Here is a 16,582-nt window from a genome sequence, read left to right as displayed (position 1 = left end):
ATGTGGTATGCTGATAAGATAAATTAGAGAACACCCAATTTCTTTGCCTTCCCTAATCAGCCCTGGTTGTGTTGCTGCACATTCTATTGAAATGCTCACAAGCATGCACCTAACTGAAGAAGTTGTTTTTTTGGGGTTCAAGTTTCTATCAATTTCGTTGCTTCACGAAGTAACAGACCCATACCTGTGAGGATGCTGGTCCAGTCCATTTACTCATGTGGTATTTTTTCCTATTGTCCCCATGTTCCAGGCTTGACCTTTAAGATATATCATTCAACAACAAGAAGTTTCTAGGCTATCTTTAATATTTTTATGCTATCTCTCTCTCTCTCTCAGATCTTGATCTCACCTCATTTAGAGCGATGAAATCTAAGGTGATTACATCTTAAAAGTGTAAGCACTGGTAAGTTTCAGGTCCATGAAATGGAAGATGACCCGGGAATCCTCCTTCCTGGTAACTTTCAGGTCTCCAAATGACTCAGGCTAGTGGCTCAGGAGAATCACAAAATGTCACTGGACAGAAATAAATATAGAATACAAAACGCGATGGTTCAATTGCAATTTAGAAACTGAAGTTTGGACTTTGGTGTGTTCTGTTCATCTGGACTGGAATTACTAATGGAACAGTGCAGGTTGTGAGAATGATTGATGCTACTATTGTGAGGTTACCCAAAACCTTGATGAATGATCAAACATATTAGCGATGCACTATAATACTTGCTGCTGCTGTTCTGGTTGCTGAACCTACGTTTAACCTCACTTGCAGGTAGAATCTCCATGACCCGCAGACTGCACTGAAACAGATTGAATCAAATATTTCTGTTTCTCTGCGGATTCAGATATATGAAGTCCTCATTGACTGGAGAGCACCCGTGATCAAATTCTTGCCCAGTATTCTAGTTGGTTTTCTGTAACTTCTCTTAATCTTTCATTGATACTTGGCTAGAAAAAATCATGATTCCATGAATCACCTGCAAGGAAGTTCAATGAAATGGAAGAAGTGGCTGGGCCCACTGTACACTTTATTCTTCCACCATGCTTAGTATCCAAGATCTGCTGCACCCTGTATCTGAAAGGCATAGAAGAGCATCTTCCTCCTTTACTTTGAGGCCCCTCTGGGAACTTTTGACTTCATAAAATGCCTTTAACCTTCTCAGGCTAGATTGAAAGATTGATTTGGTCTCCATGACTCCGATTTTAGTAAGTTGAAAATCAGTTCCGGGTTCAATCTGAGTGCGTTGGACAACAATGAATGCGATGCGTGCTTCAAAAACCTTTCCCTTTGGTTTTGGGCAAAAACTTCAAGAAACACTTTCAGTGTTTAAAACACCATTATTAGGCACAGGGCATACTTGTTCAGGACCTTAAATTCGGTGAGTGAGATCATGAGAATAACCTCTACATCTTTTTCCATATAAAAAGGGCGAGATGCATTTCGGAATAAGGTTGTTAAGAACTAAATAGAGATTAGATCGAACAGAAGTGTTAGAACTTAGAAGTGAGACAAAAGCTAACGGGTTGGTCTCCATTGGGCTGATGCAGTGTTGAAGTATAAATATGAGTTCTTGTTCTAGGAGATAACTTCTTGTATAAGAACGTTTTTATTCTGTATGGAAATCTATTATTACCTGATTCATCTCATTTGATCCCAATTATACCCAAATGGTCTTATTAAACAGTAAAATAAAATAATAATAATAATACCCAAACGGAAAAAGATATATACCCAAATAATAGAAATACAAAGTGCAATAGAAAATATTGAGCTAGGTGGTTCGTTTTGGTTTCAGTTCATCCGGGCGAGCTGCATGCAGGGTTTAATTTTATCATTCAGTTAACCCTATTTATGAAGTACGTATCAGTATCAGAATGTCGAAGCAACAGGTTACTCGATTTCGGGTTTTGGGTTTTGGGTTTTGGGAGCTGATATTCGCAAACCATGAGCTGCAAAAGATTAAAGATTAGTACCTTTTTTGAATGATTAGCAGTTACGCAGATGATCTTCGGCATGATTGGTTGTATCCTCCACCGTCGTCGTACCCTTTCTACTTTGGCTCTTCAGGTGTGTCAGAGACCAGAAAATGACTTGTACCTATGGAATTCGAGGATTCAAGAGCTCTCCAAGCTCGGACAAGTAGATGAAGCTCGTCAGTTGTTCGATAGCATAATCCAAAGAGATGCCATCACCTGGAACATCATGATAACCGGTTACTTCCAGAATGGACGGATAAATGAAGCACAGGCACTTTTTGACAGTTTTGCTGGTAAAAACATCAAGACCTGGACTACTGTTCTAACTGGGTATGCTAAGAACGGCAAGATTGAACAAGCTAGAAAGGTGTTTGATATGATGCCAGATCGCAATATCGTATCTTGGAACGCTATGATTAGCGGTTATGCACAGAGTGGTGATGTAGAGTCTGCCAGATACTTGTTCAACAAAATGCCCAACAGGGATGTTGTGTCCTGGAACACGATGATCACTGGGTACTGCCATGTTCGTCTGATGACTGAAGCCCAAAATCTTTTTGATGTAATCCCAGAGAGGAATTCAGTATCATGGATGGTTATGATATCAGGTTATGTTCATATTGGCGACTATCGTAAAGCGTGGGATATATTCTTGAAGATGCACCAAGGCGGGTTTAGACCAGATAAACCTATTTTTCTCTCCGCACTCTCTGCAACCACTAGTCTGGACGATTTGAGATTAATTAAGAATTTACAGGCATTGGCAATCAAGTTGAATTTTGAAGGAGATGTGGTTGTGGGCACTGCAATTTTGAGTGCTTATACCCGGATTGGGAGATTTGATTATGCAGAGCAATTCTTTGAGAGAATGCCAGAACGGAATGAGTTTTCTTGGACCACCATGATAACAGCTTTTTCACAGTGTGGGAGATTGGATGACGCAGTTGCCTTATATAGAAGAATTCCAGAACAAAGTGTTGCTTCCCGAACAGCAATGATGACTGCATATGCTCAGAGTGGCAGAATCCATGAGGCAAGGTTTTTGTTTGACAAGATCCCAAATCCAAATGTGATTACATGGAATTCTATGGTTGCTGGGTATGCTCAGAATGGAATGGTTGATGAAGCAAATGCAATTTTTAGGAGAATTCCTATGCAGAATGCTGCTTCATGGGCGGCCATGATCTCAGGGTTTGCACAGAATGGACGAAGTGAAGAAGCTTTAAAGCTTCTGTCTGAGTATCATAGATCTGGGGCAGTGCCAAATGAGTCCAGTTTCACTAGTGCTCTTTTTTCCTGTGCAAATATAGGAGCTATTGAAATGGGTAGACAGGTACATTCTTTGTCCATTAAAGTAGGCTGCCAGTTTAATCCATTTGTAGGAAATGGCTTGATTTCCATGTATGCTAGGTGCTGGAAAATGGAAGATGTTTCTCATGCATTTTGTAAAATGAGAGTGAGAGATGTTGTTTCTTGGAACTCCCTCATTACAGGTTTCTCTCAAAATGACATGTTAGATGCTGCTCGTAGCACTTTTGACAAAATGCCTACACGGGATGTTGTTTCTTGGACGGCCATTATATCAGCATATGTACAAGCTGGGCATGGAGACATGGCTTTTGAACTTTTTATTGACATGTTGGCTGGAGGAACTAAGCCTAATGCATCATCATTGAGTACCCTTCTCAGCACATGTGCAAGTCTTTCCGCAACCAAGCTTGGCAAACAGATTCATGCATTGATCTTCAAATTAGGACTGGATTCAGATAATTTTGTAACCAATGCTCTGATATCAATGTACTTCAAATGTGGTTGTCTTGATGGGTTTTGCGTGTTTGAAGAGGTGCCTGAACGTGATTTAGTCACATGGAATGCAGTTCTAGGAGGTTGTGCAAAAAATGGGTTTGGAAGGGAAGCCATTAACATCTTTGAACAAATGAAGACTGAAGGTGTGTTTCCAGACTCATCCAGCTTTCTAGGTGTCTTATGTGCTTGTAGCCACGCAGGTTTGATTAATGAGGGGTGGCACTACTTCAATTCCATGAGTCGGGACTATGGGATAATGCCCGTGGAGTATCACTATGCTTGTATGGTTGACCTTCTTGGTCGGGCCGGGCTCCTTTATGAAGCTGAAGCCTTTGTTGAAACCATGCCTATTGAACCAGATTCTGTTGTATGGGCAGCTCTTCTTGGTGCCTGTAGGATCCACAAAGATGTTGATCTTGGCCGGAAAGTTGCAGAAAGGCTATTTCAAATGGATCCACAAAACTCCGGCAACTACATATTGTTATCAAACATATATGCATCTCTAGGCATGTGGGGTGAAGTGGGGGAAATTCGTAAATTGATGAAGGATCGAGGTGTGACAAAGGAACCAGGTATAAGCTGGATTCAGATCAAGAATAAGATGCACTCATTCCGCACAGAGGATAAGACAAATGATCAGAGTGAAGATATTTATTCAACGTTGAAAGCGCTCTATGGGCGTCTCAGGGAAACGGGTTACACACCTGATACAAACTTAGTTCTTCATGACATTGAGGAGGAACAAAAGGAGAATGCCCTCCTCTACCATAGTGAAAAACTTGCTATTGTTTTTGGTCTCTTGAACACACCAAATGGGATTCCCATTCAGATAATGAAGAATCTTCGTACATGTGGTGACTGTCATGCATTTACAAAATACTTGTCCAAGGTCACTCGGAGAGAGATCATCATGAGAGACGGAAATAGATTCCACCATTTTAGTGATGGATCATGCTCTTGCGGTGATTACTGGTGAGTTTTATGTTTAAGGGCACAACAGTGGAATAAAATATTTATCTAAAAAACTGGAGATAAGGGCTAATGGAACCCCATGAGTTAACCGAAGTGCTATAAGGCCTTGAGATAAATGAAAGATCAGAAAGATGCAACAGAGTTATTATGGAACTTGGGGGGGGGGGGGGGGGATGAGATATTCTTACCTGCCCAAACTCAATTCTTCTTGTGGAGGAGCCGGAATATGTGGACCCTATTAAACTAGTGACTCTCCATTGCTTGTATTTTGATGCACACTGGATGGTGTTGTATAATCTGTAATATGATGTCAGATGTTCTTGTTATCAGTGACCATAGATCTGTTAGGACATCTTTCATGTCCAATGGTTTCTAAAGAGTTCGTCATTGGTTAGAGGAAATTTCTACTTTGGGTGAGCTATGAAATATGGGATGTCAGGAGGAACTTTTGATACTTGTAGTGAAGGATTCGAGTTGGTTCTAATGTTACAGAAACTATGCTCTGCAAGTTTTGAAGCCTCTCGCAGCCTGTTCGGGCCCAAGACAGGTTTGGACCAAACTTAAACCCCTAAAATTATATTCTGTTATGATGGGCTTGTCATATCTGGAGAGTCATACACCTGGAGCTTTTGGTTGTATCCTGGTAGAAATATGCACTGGTTCTATCCGGTATGTAATGTAACTTATTTCTTGTATGTTCCAGAAGTATGTAATTCATACTGCCGAATAAAATTTTGACTTTTCTGCAGGTGTGCTAGTCTGAGCTAAGAATTGTGCTGTAGTTAAGGTTCGTAGATGGTCTTCACAGTATGGTAGTGTTGTAGGTGTTAGGATACTGAGGGAGTTGTGGAAGATGGTTTGTGAATGCCTACGGTTTAGGGCTTCAAGAAGTCCTACTTTTCCAGCAATACTTTTAAGACTTAAGAAGACCCACTTTCCAATCAATGCTTGCAATATTCCTTTGCCATTTGCAAGAGATACCTCGTAGCTCTTGTACAATCCCTGGTAAGTAAGGAATTGCGTCAATTGAACCTTCAAATTTCCACCCCCTCTGTTTTCCTTTATTTCTGTTAATATTGTGAATTTCTTCTGTTAATTCCATGATGTAGTCTAAATAAATGAACAATATATTATAAAGTAATGTATTGCGATTTAGCTAATACTTTTTGGATGGACTGGAATACTTCTCTTGTAGATTTTTCCAATTGCAGTACTAAATAAACATCAAAGTTATGCACTGGAATATTTCTCCTGCATTTATTCCAATTCCATTTCTAAATAAACATCAAAGCTATGCTTAGCCATGGAACTCCATTTGTTGGTCTCATCTCGCTCATTTGAGCTAACTTTTGCATGAAAACCTTTCTAATATTTAAGGTTTTCTATAGGTGTATTCCATTTAGGTGGAAATATTTTGAGGATAGTAATGTTCCCAACTCTAAGTAAGTTGTTGAGGTGCTTATGATCAACTCAACTAGTGGACCAGGTCTTAACATTGTCATATATATATTGTTATAGCTTTTACTAGTCTCCTACTCTGATTTGTTCTTGGTATGTCAGTCCTTTTTTCTACCTTTCCCCAAAGTTTTATCAAGTAACCTACTGAGTCACCAAGGATATTGTTGTCTGGACTGAAAAAAATGATTGAATTTGTTCAGTTTTATTTTTCCTGAAGGGGTTTTGTTCTTTTACTATTCTCATATTTTGTTCGTGAAAGCTATATTGTTCTTAGTGACTGTCTTTGGCCTTGTAATTCAAGAGGTGTGTGGTGGCTCTGACAAACTGTTGCATTTTAAACTTATGGCTCTTTTTTCATTGGTTTTGCTTGATGAAATTTGTAGATCAATGGGAAATACTTATTCAAAACAGAGTGCACCTTGCAATATGTTTACAAATATGTTTTTTCTTGTATCTCAACATGTCAATGTTAACAATAAATTAACCTTGTAGGAGGCTTCACTTTATTGAATCTTGACCTTTAGTCACCCATTTAATACTCTAGTTTCTGCTGTAGTCCTCATAGTATGTTTTATTTATTTCCTTCATAATGGCTAAGATTGATGGGTGCCAAATACTTCTAGATTGGAAGATCCAGCTAGGACCCAGTATCTAAGAACTGGGATGAACTTGTAAGCTTGGGTAAGTCAACAAAGGGTTTTAGGTCAAAAGTAGGGTCAGGGTTTTGTAGAATCTAGGTTTTGATGTTAAGGCTACACCAAATGGTGTAGGGGAATCCGATGGTTGAGGTTTTGACGGTGGAATAGTGCTGGAATTGAATTGGCTGCAAATTAGGGTATAATTTCTGGGTCTCGTCAAAAAAATAAGATGAAGGAATCCAGAATTCTAGTTATCGGAATGGGATTCAGCCTGGACTGAGTTTTCCTAGGCTGTGAAGGTGATCCAACCCAAATATGGTAGCATTTTTATGGTTGGATTGTACTGTGTAGGTTTTAGGGTTTGTAGATGGTTTATAGAGATGGAGGATTGATATAATCCCACGTCAGGGGCTAGTCTTCAGGATCCTCTTTTAGAGAACCAATTGTAACTTAGGGATTTAACCTTGCTGTTCTAGGTCAAATATCAGTCAATTCTTAAAGGCCAGCAGCTGTACAGGCTCAAATCACCCTGCAGTGAAGGGAGCTTGACTTCCAACGTTGGGTCCAGGGCTAACTGGGGAGTGATTGGAAGGGATTATTAGGGTTCAGCCAGGCTGTATTAGGCTTTGAAGAATTCAGTTCTGTTTCAAAGGATTCTCAATTGCAGAGTTGTTCCTCAAGCTAGGGTTGAAGTTTTAGGGTTTCTAGGGCTTAGGGGTGTTCTAGGGTTAAGGTAATTGAGGATAGGATTCAGCTAGCAGTGTTAGGGTTTTGTGAAATTAAATCTGAATTCTGTTGTTGTAGAGTTCAGGTTTGATTTCAGAAGTTTGGGATTAGAAGAACTAGGGTCTCTCCCAATTCTTGGGTTTCTAGGACTTAGGGTTGTGTTTAGGGTTGGAGGGAATGGGCATCAGGTTTGGCCAGGGGGTTTTTGTGTTGTAGATTAACTGAAATCAGAATCTGTGGTCGATTATGTAAATTCAGTTTTCTGTTGTAGGTTTAGGCTTTATTGGAGAAGATGAATGATGAAGTTACTAGGGTTTTGGGGTAGGCTTAGGGCTACTGTCTTATGGTTGAAGTCTGTGGGTGACAGCACAATTGTAATTCTAGAAGGGGGAGGGTTTTAGGGAAGGGAATGAGGAGTTACAGGGTTTTGGGTTTGGGATGATGTCCAGGTTGCTGCAGGGAGAAGATAAGAGAAGGGGAGGAAGGACAGCGCAAGGGGGAACAGAAAGGGGGCATGCAGGGTTGGGTTTGGGGATGCACTACTTACTTGCAGCGGGGAGAGAGGTTGATGACTTTTAGCAAAATCAGAATTCTCAAACCAGCCGCATGCTTCCCTCCTAGGGAACCCACAACTCTAATAGTCTTTCTTCAATTCTCAGCTTTATTCAATAATCATCAACTGTCATGATTACACATGGGTGGCTCTATTTATCGCCTCACAATTGGAGGAAATCATACTAGGACTCAACAAAATAAAAGACTGCTTTGGACTCAAGAAAGGAATTTAATTGGGACTGGAATTCCTTCTCACACTAAGACATTACTTAGGCAACTAGAAAAGGAATTCAAACTAGAACTCATAACCAAATAAAGCCTTGCAAAATTAAGACTTCCTACTTTAAGAAGGAATCCCAATTGAAAATTAGGATTCCAACTAGTGGGACAAGGACTTTGTCATAACTTGCTAACAAAGGACTCAAAACTCAAAACAGAAAGTAGATCTGAACTCCTAAAATTAAAGTGAACTTAACTTGACCATTCTGCACTCAAGAGGTTGGTAGAATGACCAAAATACCCCCATAAGGTTCATCCCGCCATAATGCTGCATGCTGTTGGGCTGTCCTTTTTTTATTATTATTTTATTCTTTTCGTTATGCTTTTGGGGCTTCTTCTTCTTTTTTTTTTTTGGGGGGGGGGGGGGTTCCCCTAGTCACATCAAGGAAAAGCTATGGATTATGATTTAGAGTTTTAGAAAGGACTGAAATTGGGATTGGTTCAACTCACTGGTGTTCAAGGTCTTATTAGACAGCAGTTTTGGTGGTTGAAGATTTCTTTGGAGGAAGAAAAGAGGAGAAAAAAATCAGGTTTGGTAAATCATTCTTGTATGCATTGCTCAACAGCACCAAAACTCTTAGGAGAAAACTTATATTCATTATTCAGATCATTGCACTATTAGAATAAATAATATGTTACCCAGACAAATATTGGGTAGAATCCTTTTAGTCTTTGTCTTCTCCTTATTTTGCAGGGTTTCGATATTGGATGTGTCCCACAGGTTCATGAGGTGCTTCACAATAGCTTCTTTGAGGTTACTGAACCCCTTTCCGGTGAAATATAGCCTACCTGTACAATCACTTACAAATAGATCCTGGAGTATCAGTGGGGGTTTAAAAAAAAAAAGATGCTTCATCATCTAATGGACTCAATAGTCTGCACTAAATCTCAACCTTCATTTACTTTGTTTATTCGCCTCTTTTTTGTATACAGTAAGTCTATTAGTTTATATTCTGGGATGATGGGCTTGGCATATTTGGAGAATCATACACCTGGAGCTTAGGCTGTATCCTGGTAGAAATATGCACTGGTTCTATCAGTATGTAACTTAACTTATTTCTTGTATGTTCCGGAAGTATGAAATTCGTACTGCTGAATAAAGTTTTTGACTTTTCTGCAGCTGTGCTAGTCTGAGCTAAGAATCGTGCTGTAGTTAAGGTTCGTAGACAGTCTTCACAGTATGCTAGTGTTGTAGGTGTTAGGATACTGAGGGAGTTGTGGAAGATGGTTGGTGAATGCCTACAGTTTAGCCCCCCCCCCCCCCCCAAAAAAAAAGAAAAAAGAAAAAAGAAAAAAAGAAGAGTTTAGTTGGTTGTTGAATGGATTTACTATGAAGTATGCTCATCCATTGTAGTTGAAGACGCCAGCGGCCCTGTAGGTTTGAAGGTTGAATCTGCCTTTTGAATTAGGGACTATTGCCACAGCTACCAATTTTGCGAGTCATTTTTCTCCTCAGCTTATGAAAAGTTGTACCCTTGATCACTAGTTATGAATATAAGCTTTCATTTCATAAGTTGACCCCTTGGTTGAAGGTTACCTAAAGGATTAGGGTGAAAAGATCAGTTCTAATGGCTTCTTCTCTGCTCAGTGGCAGAATCAGAGTATCACCAATATTAGCAGGAAATAGTCCCTTCTTTCTGGGATTTGGTTCTCTGGGGCAGTGTGATCATCTCAGTTTCACGTCTCTTTTTTTGTGGCTTTCTTCTGGACCTTGTTTTTTCAGCCTTATTGAAAATTTTGGCCTGAGATTTTCTCTGTGAAATCAAGTGCTGTTCTATAATTTTGAAACGACTGTATTCCCCTATTCTTCTAATTGGGGTAAGACTCTATTGTCTGAATCATGAAATACCATGTCTTATTTTTTAACATCACTAAGCCTTGTGTCCTGGTATGAATGCCTCAGAACCATCTCCGTCATCTGTTTTTGAAGTTTTCGAGGATGACCTCAACCATCTACATCAACTTGTTTTCGAACAGAATTTGGACAGTGTTAAGCGTATACAATATGAAAGATATCTTACTTGTTTTGAAGATCCACTATGTGAAGTCAATCTTTTGACCCATGCATCTCCTCATTTCTCTTTTAGAAGCCCAAAATGCAGATGGCCAAATTGCTCAGCATTTAATTTGCAGAAGGGGAAGCCTAGAACTCGTAGAAGCCACTTTGGATTACATAGAGGCAGCTGTGGATGTCCATGACAAAGATGGAGATCCTCCAACTTTGTTTGCCTTTGCAGCTGGGTCCCCAGAATGTGTTTCTGCTCTCATCAAAAGATCTGCTAATGTTAGATCTAGGATTAAGGGAGGTTTTGGTCCATCCATTGCTCATTTCTGGACATATATGTCCCTTCCAGTTGCATGCTGAGTTTCCCTCAACATAACTAGGTAACATCCTTGGTTTTACATTTTTCTAATTGGTCTCTTGATCTGCTTTTAATTTTCACAGGAATTATTGTCGGAGGGGGCTGATCCCAATGCAATGGATGATATAGGTGAATCTATGCTACACAGAGCCATTGCCATGAACTACAGTGTGTGTGCTATTGTCATACTGAAAAATGAGGTAGGTTGCCGATACTTTGGGTCTTTGCAACTCGGAAGTATTTTTTTATTTTTTTTGGTAGAAGCAACTCGGAAGTATTTGATGGAAGAGAAAAAGCTTTGTTGATCCCATGGAGTTTTCTATGTATTAGGCCGTATTTATGGAACCTCAAAATCTTCAAACAAATGAAGACTGAAGCTGTCTTTTCAAACTTGTCCAGCTTTCTAATCGCCTTATGTGCTTGCAGCCATGCTGATTTGATCAATGAGGGTGGCGTTACTTTGAGATTCTATGAGTAGGAATTACAGGATTATGCCCATGAAGTATCACTATGCTTGTATGGTTGTTCTTGGGTGCACTGGGCTCCTTGATGAAGCTGAAGCCTTCATTAAAATTATGCCCATAGAACCAGATTCTGTGGTATAGGCAGATCTTCTTGGTGCATGTGGGATCCCCCAAAATGTTGGTCTTGATTAGACAGTTGGAGAAAGGCTATGTCAAATGGATCCACGAAACTCCAACAACTACATATATTTTTCATATATGTCTCGTAGTAAATTGGAAGATTGGGACCTACAATTGTACGAGCTGGGTTCAGAGGATAAGACAAACGGTCATGCTGAAGATATTTACTCAATGTTGAAATCATTCGTGGGCATCTCAGCAAAACAGGTTACACCCTTGATATAAACTTAGTTCTTCAGGGCGTTGAGGAACACAAAGAGAATGGACTCCTCTACCTTGGTGAGAAACTTACTGTTGTTTATGGTCCATTGAACATCCAAATGGGACTCCCATTCAGATAATGCAACACCTTCATATGTGGGGTGACTTTTACAAAATACTTGTCCAAGGTCTCTCAGAGGGAGGAGATCTTTATCAGATGTGGGAGTAGATTTCACCATTTTAATAATGGATGCTCTAGTGGAGCTTTCTGGTGAATTTTGTTCTAAAGGTTCCCAGCAGTAGAAGAAAATATTTACACCTAACGAACTGGAGATAGGAGCCAATGAAATACATCATACATTAGCCGAAGTGCGACAAGGTTTAGAGATATATAAAAGATCAGAAAGTTTCTCTGATCCTGAATCAATTGGATCCTATGCATTTGCTGGCTGCAGTTATCCTTTGAGGAAAAATAGAGTTTTATGAAACCTGGATGAATGAGTTATTCTTATCTGCTTAAGCTTCATTCTTGTGTAGCAGCAGCAAAAATTGAATGGGAACCCCTACTAGTTACTCTCCATTACTTGCATTTCTCTGTGCACCCCATGGTGTGTATAACCTGTAAATATGACTACAGAATTTCTTGTTGTCAGTTACCATACTTTTCGTGTTCTATCTTCTATGGTGTTCAAAGAGGTTTTTTTTGGTCAGTGGTTTTCAAAGAGTTAAGTCATTGGGGATTTGAGAAAATTTCTACTATTTCAGAACTATGGAATGTGGGTTTGACACTTAAGAGGAACTCTTTAATCAATGGTATTCTCGCCTCAGCCATTATCAGCCCAAAAACGGTGTGAAATTTTGTGGACTTAACGTGTAAGGTTTGCACAGTTGGGGGTGTTTCTATAATATTGACGTAAAGTCAGGGTGCATATAAAAATTCTAAAAATAACAAATAAACTCCTAATGGGTACATTTTTCACCAAAAGAATGGTATGTTCCTGCCAGTATTCTTCCCATTGCCTATGTTTAGAACATTCCCATTTGAGATTTTTCAAACTTCCCCAAGGCCCCAAGGCTGGGACCCTCTCGATTTTTTGAAATTACCCTAGAGAGACTCCTCTATCCCTATTTTCATGTGTAAAATATCAGCACTTGACTCCCTTTCTAATTTTTTGAAATTGCCTTAGATTTATGTGTGAAATACCAACACCAGCCTCTTTCCATTCTCCCTCTTCCCTTCCAATTTTTTGAAAATTTTTCAGAGAAACTCCTTTGGTCCTTCCATGTGTGAAATATAGAACTTGCCCACATCTTAAATCTTGCTTTGCATCTACCTCCACCTCCTTCATAAATACATGATGAAAAGATGCCGAAATAATATTATCCTCTTTCACAAGTTACTGTTAACATCATGTTGACGTATTCAACAGCCTAACATTTATATTTAATAGAAAAGTGGAGTTTGGATCACCTCAATGACAAGGAAAACAATGCACTTTTTTGGACGATTTTTCATCACCCAATAGAGGTAGGACTCACCTATAAATACTAGTAAAATTAATTATAGATGAGACTCCAATGAAACCGGTGACCCTTCACCACTATTACCTGATGGGAAACCACAAGGACATCAAATTGTTCTCCTTGACAGAAAGGTGATCTTGGACTCCAAGATATTTCGAAACATGAGGTCAAGGTTTAAAACTCCAAGAAAAAATCAAGTGGGTTTCAATTATTCAAACGCTTTACTTTTTCTCTTACCCAAAAGCTGAGACTAGAAATAAAGGGAATCATCGTTCAGCCCTCTTTGGTAGATAGGATAGAAATTCAGGCAAGGAGCCAAGAATCTCTATCTTGTCCTTGCTCCTAAGCACTGTTTGGCTATACTTTCCTAACCTCTAATTATAACCAATTACGAAGGGAGAGAAAGAAAGTGATGGTGCAACGAATGATGGATAATCTCAGTCAGCTAATTCAATAAAGCTGATGACGATTGACGATGAAGATGGTGACGACGACATAGCTTTATGCTACGACCTTTGCATATCTCTTTCTTTTGATAAGAGAGAGATTTCCAAAGTACAATGCATCTGAACAAAATCTATTCTGAAACGTCTACATCGTCTCTTTGTTTCTTTCACTCAAAGACAAAGAAAGTTGGTGAGAGCTGCTTTGAGGCCCTGAGAAGAAAAACTAAGTAGAAACAGAGCTAGACACTAATAATTTAAAATTGAACCGATAAGAGATATACATAGAGGATAGTTGCTACCCTCACTAGATTTCTTTTCAGTTGTAATTCTCATTTTCTATTGAGATATTGATAGCCACCTGTTGCTGTATCATGGGCTATTAGGATCTTGGACACATCCAATGATCCAACATCGATAAGTCAAAAACTGAACTGCTCTCAGCTTCTGGTGAGGAAGAGCACCATCTGTATTACTGTATATGTGACTTGACCTGACGTTTCTAAGCTATAATGCTTCATTCTATATGAACTCAACCTCCAATTATCCATTGAAGCTTGACAAATGACTTTCTAGATAATGGAGCTCTGGTGATATCTACAAGTCTAGGATCTTCAATCCTCCTTCCTGATAGAGCCGTTTTTCATCACTTGATAACAACGGTCAAATCAATCAAACATTCAATAATTCCAGGAAATGAAGCTGATGCATGCATGAAGCTAGCTTTCCCTATAAGAGAACAAATGAAAAAAAGTTGAGTGGGTCGGTTAAAGACTTAAAATTGTAGCAAAACCTCCTAATTGCATAAGTGGGTTGTTTTGACTTTCCATCTGTTTGCCTCCCAGACTCCAACATCTTCTTCTACCAGGCGCAGTCACTGAATGACACCCATTGGAAGTAGTCCAAACGTACAGGATTCCACTGAGAATTGAAAAAACTTATCAAACACTTTTGTTCTTTCCTTCCAAATTGCATTAACTGCTACAGCTTTGACAGAAAACTAAGAGCAAATCCATCTCTAGTCACAACTTACATGCACTCGTCTCCTGTCCAACATATAACATATTGAAAGGGGAATTAACCAAATAAGAAAGAAAAAAAATAATAAACCTTCTTTTTGTAAATCTGGGTTATCACTTATTGGTATATTAGTACTTGATCTATCTAGTGGGAATTTTTTTCGCCTAACCTTGTGAACTAAGGTAGTGTGAAATCTTAAAGAAATGCTCGTTGGAGTGGTTTTAATAACAATATACAGATGGGAACCACTAAACCCAAATGGTGATTGATCAGATCCATTAATCTTCTGCCATCTCACAAGGATTTATTTATTTTTATTATTGTATTTTTTTGGGGAGATACAAGGAAGTTTGTATATATAAAGGATGTGATATTACATGTTTCGTCAGCAAGAGTCACACTCATAATTTATTCACTAAAAGGTGTTGATCCTGTCGAGCAACCATGCAGCACTTTACACGAAATTTGATTTAAGAATTAAAGAATTCTTCTATTTGAGAGAGAAAGCCAAACAACACTGTAAAGGACCACCTTAAATTTTAAGAGATTTTTATTTTTTGGCTAGCTTTTGAGAGTTGGGGGAGGTGTGGCTGGTGTAGGTAGTTAGTTTAGTTTGGTTTGGTAGACATTTGGAGGAAATAAAAGAAAGTAATAGGAAAGATAAAGTAACGAAAAGAAAGAAGTTTTCTATTTCTACGTTTGATTGAAAGCGAATGTGAATTCAATTTCACATAAAAAGTAAGAGCAATGTTGATTCTTAGCTAGATGAAGAGAACATACCTAAAACATAGAAAGAGAGTATATAATAATTCTTTTAGGATGTTGGGAAATGGAAACTCAAAAATGGTTAAAATTTTGATCTACACCTAACGAAATATATCCCACTTGGGTTAGAGGTTCCTTGGGCCAGTTTACGTGTACTTCGACTATATTTTTAGGGGGAAAAACTTTAACTAATATGCCGTCCAAAAGGGTCTAACCCATGTGTTCCTCATTGAAAAGTATGGAACTTATCACTCTATCAACCTTGAATTGACAAGTTTTTACATTTTAATGAGGATAACATAATATCTTTGCTTGCTTTTGTGTTTAGATAGGACTCATAAGTTTTCTCAAGTGTTTTTTAAGTATTATCTTCAATAAATATGGATGAAAGAAGAGAGCATTTTAGTCATAAAAATCATTGAACTAACATAAACTTTCGTTATTGACAATGCGTCTTGTATTTATAGCCTACATATGGAAAATAATAACATTGTTTTTCTCAGTTATCTTCTCTCTCTGGGAGGTGAGTGGAGAGAGAGAGAGAGAGAGAGAGGAAATGAAATAAAGAGTTTCAAGAGTTATCTGGAACTCAGACAAACACCACATATGGAGAGGAAATGGATCAAACCCTTGGCAATAGGGTACTTTTTCTCGCTATTTTTACTCTTCTTGTTATTCCAAAATCTCTCTGCATGCAATTTGGTCCACTGCTAGCCCGAACTAGATTCATGTGGATCAAAGAGATGTGAGAGTGGGCTGTCTCTGGGGACGGAAAGCCACCTCGAATGATTAAGTCAGATTCAGGAAAACACATATCCGTCTATTGAGGAGTAAATGCTCCAAGAATGAATGTCTTCCTTGGAACTTGCAGGAGAATTAATGCTAGAGTTATTGTAAGTGGGTTTACCCTCGTTTGTTCTGAATGTTTTGCTTGTATATCAACTCCCTACCTCTGATATTGTGAAGACGGATCTTGACTGTAGGATCTCTTCCATTAAGATGAAGGGTTGAGATTGTTGCAAGCGGATAATTTAATCACCAAGTCAAGAACTGAATCTCCTCCCTAGAGAAGCTTCAAGCCAGCTACACTTTTTCCCAAATTGATCATTAGTTCAGAGTCACATGGGCTTAGACGTGACATCCATCCCTTTAATCTTCAGACAAATCGTAAGAGAACAATGCTCGAAAAGACTTGAACGAATGGGAGGCTTCCTGAT

At 38.9% G+C, this 16,582-nt stretch overlaps 1 pseudogene across 2 annotated transcripts; it reads left to right on the top strand.

Moving 5' to 3' along the window:
- The first annotated feature begins 1,764 nt into the window (after positions 1–1,764).
- LOC149009997 (pentatricopeptide repeat-containing protein ELI1, chloroplastic pseudogene) lies at positions 1,765–12,439 on the top strand (annotated as a pseudogene). 2 transcript variants are annotated; one of them, XR_016174624.1, is made up of 3 exons: positions 1,765–5,754; positions 10,852–10,968; positions 11,195–12,439. The product of XR_016174624.1 is annotated as a pentatricopeptide repeat-containing protein ELI1, chloroplastic pseudogene, transcript variant X2 (transcript). The 2 variants fall into 2 exon arrangements; XR_016174623.1 differs by having other exon boundaries at positions 10,852–12,439.
- Positions 12,440–16,582: the final 4,143 nt, after the last annotated feature.

The sequence above is a fragment of the Hakea prostrata genome, chromosome 7 (genome assembly GCF_041222555.1).
Source record: "Hakea prostrata isolate BN-2017 chromosome 7, UWA_Hpros_2, whole genome shotgun sequence".
Classification (NCBI taxonomy): Eukaryota; Viridiplantae; Streptophyta; class Magnoliopsida; order Proteales; family Proteaceae; genus Hakea; species Hakea prostrata.
This window is presented reverse-complemented; position numbering and strand designations above follow the sequence as displayed.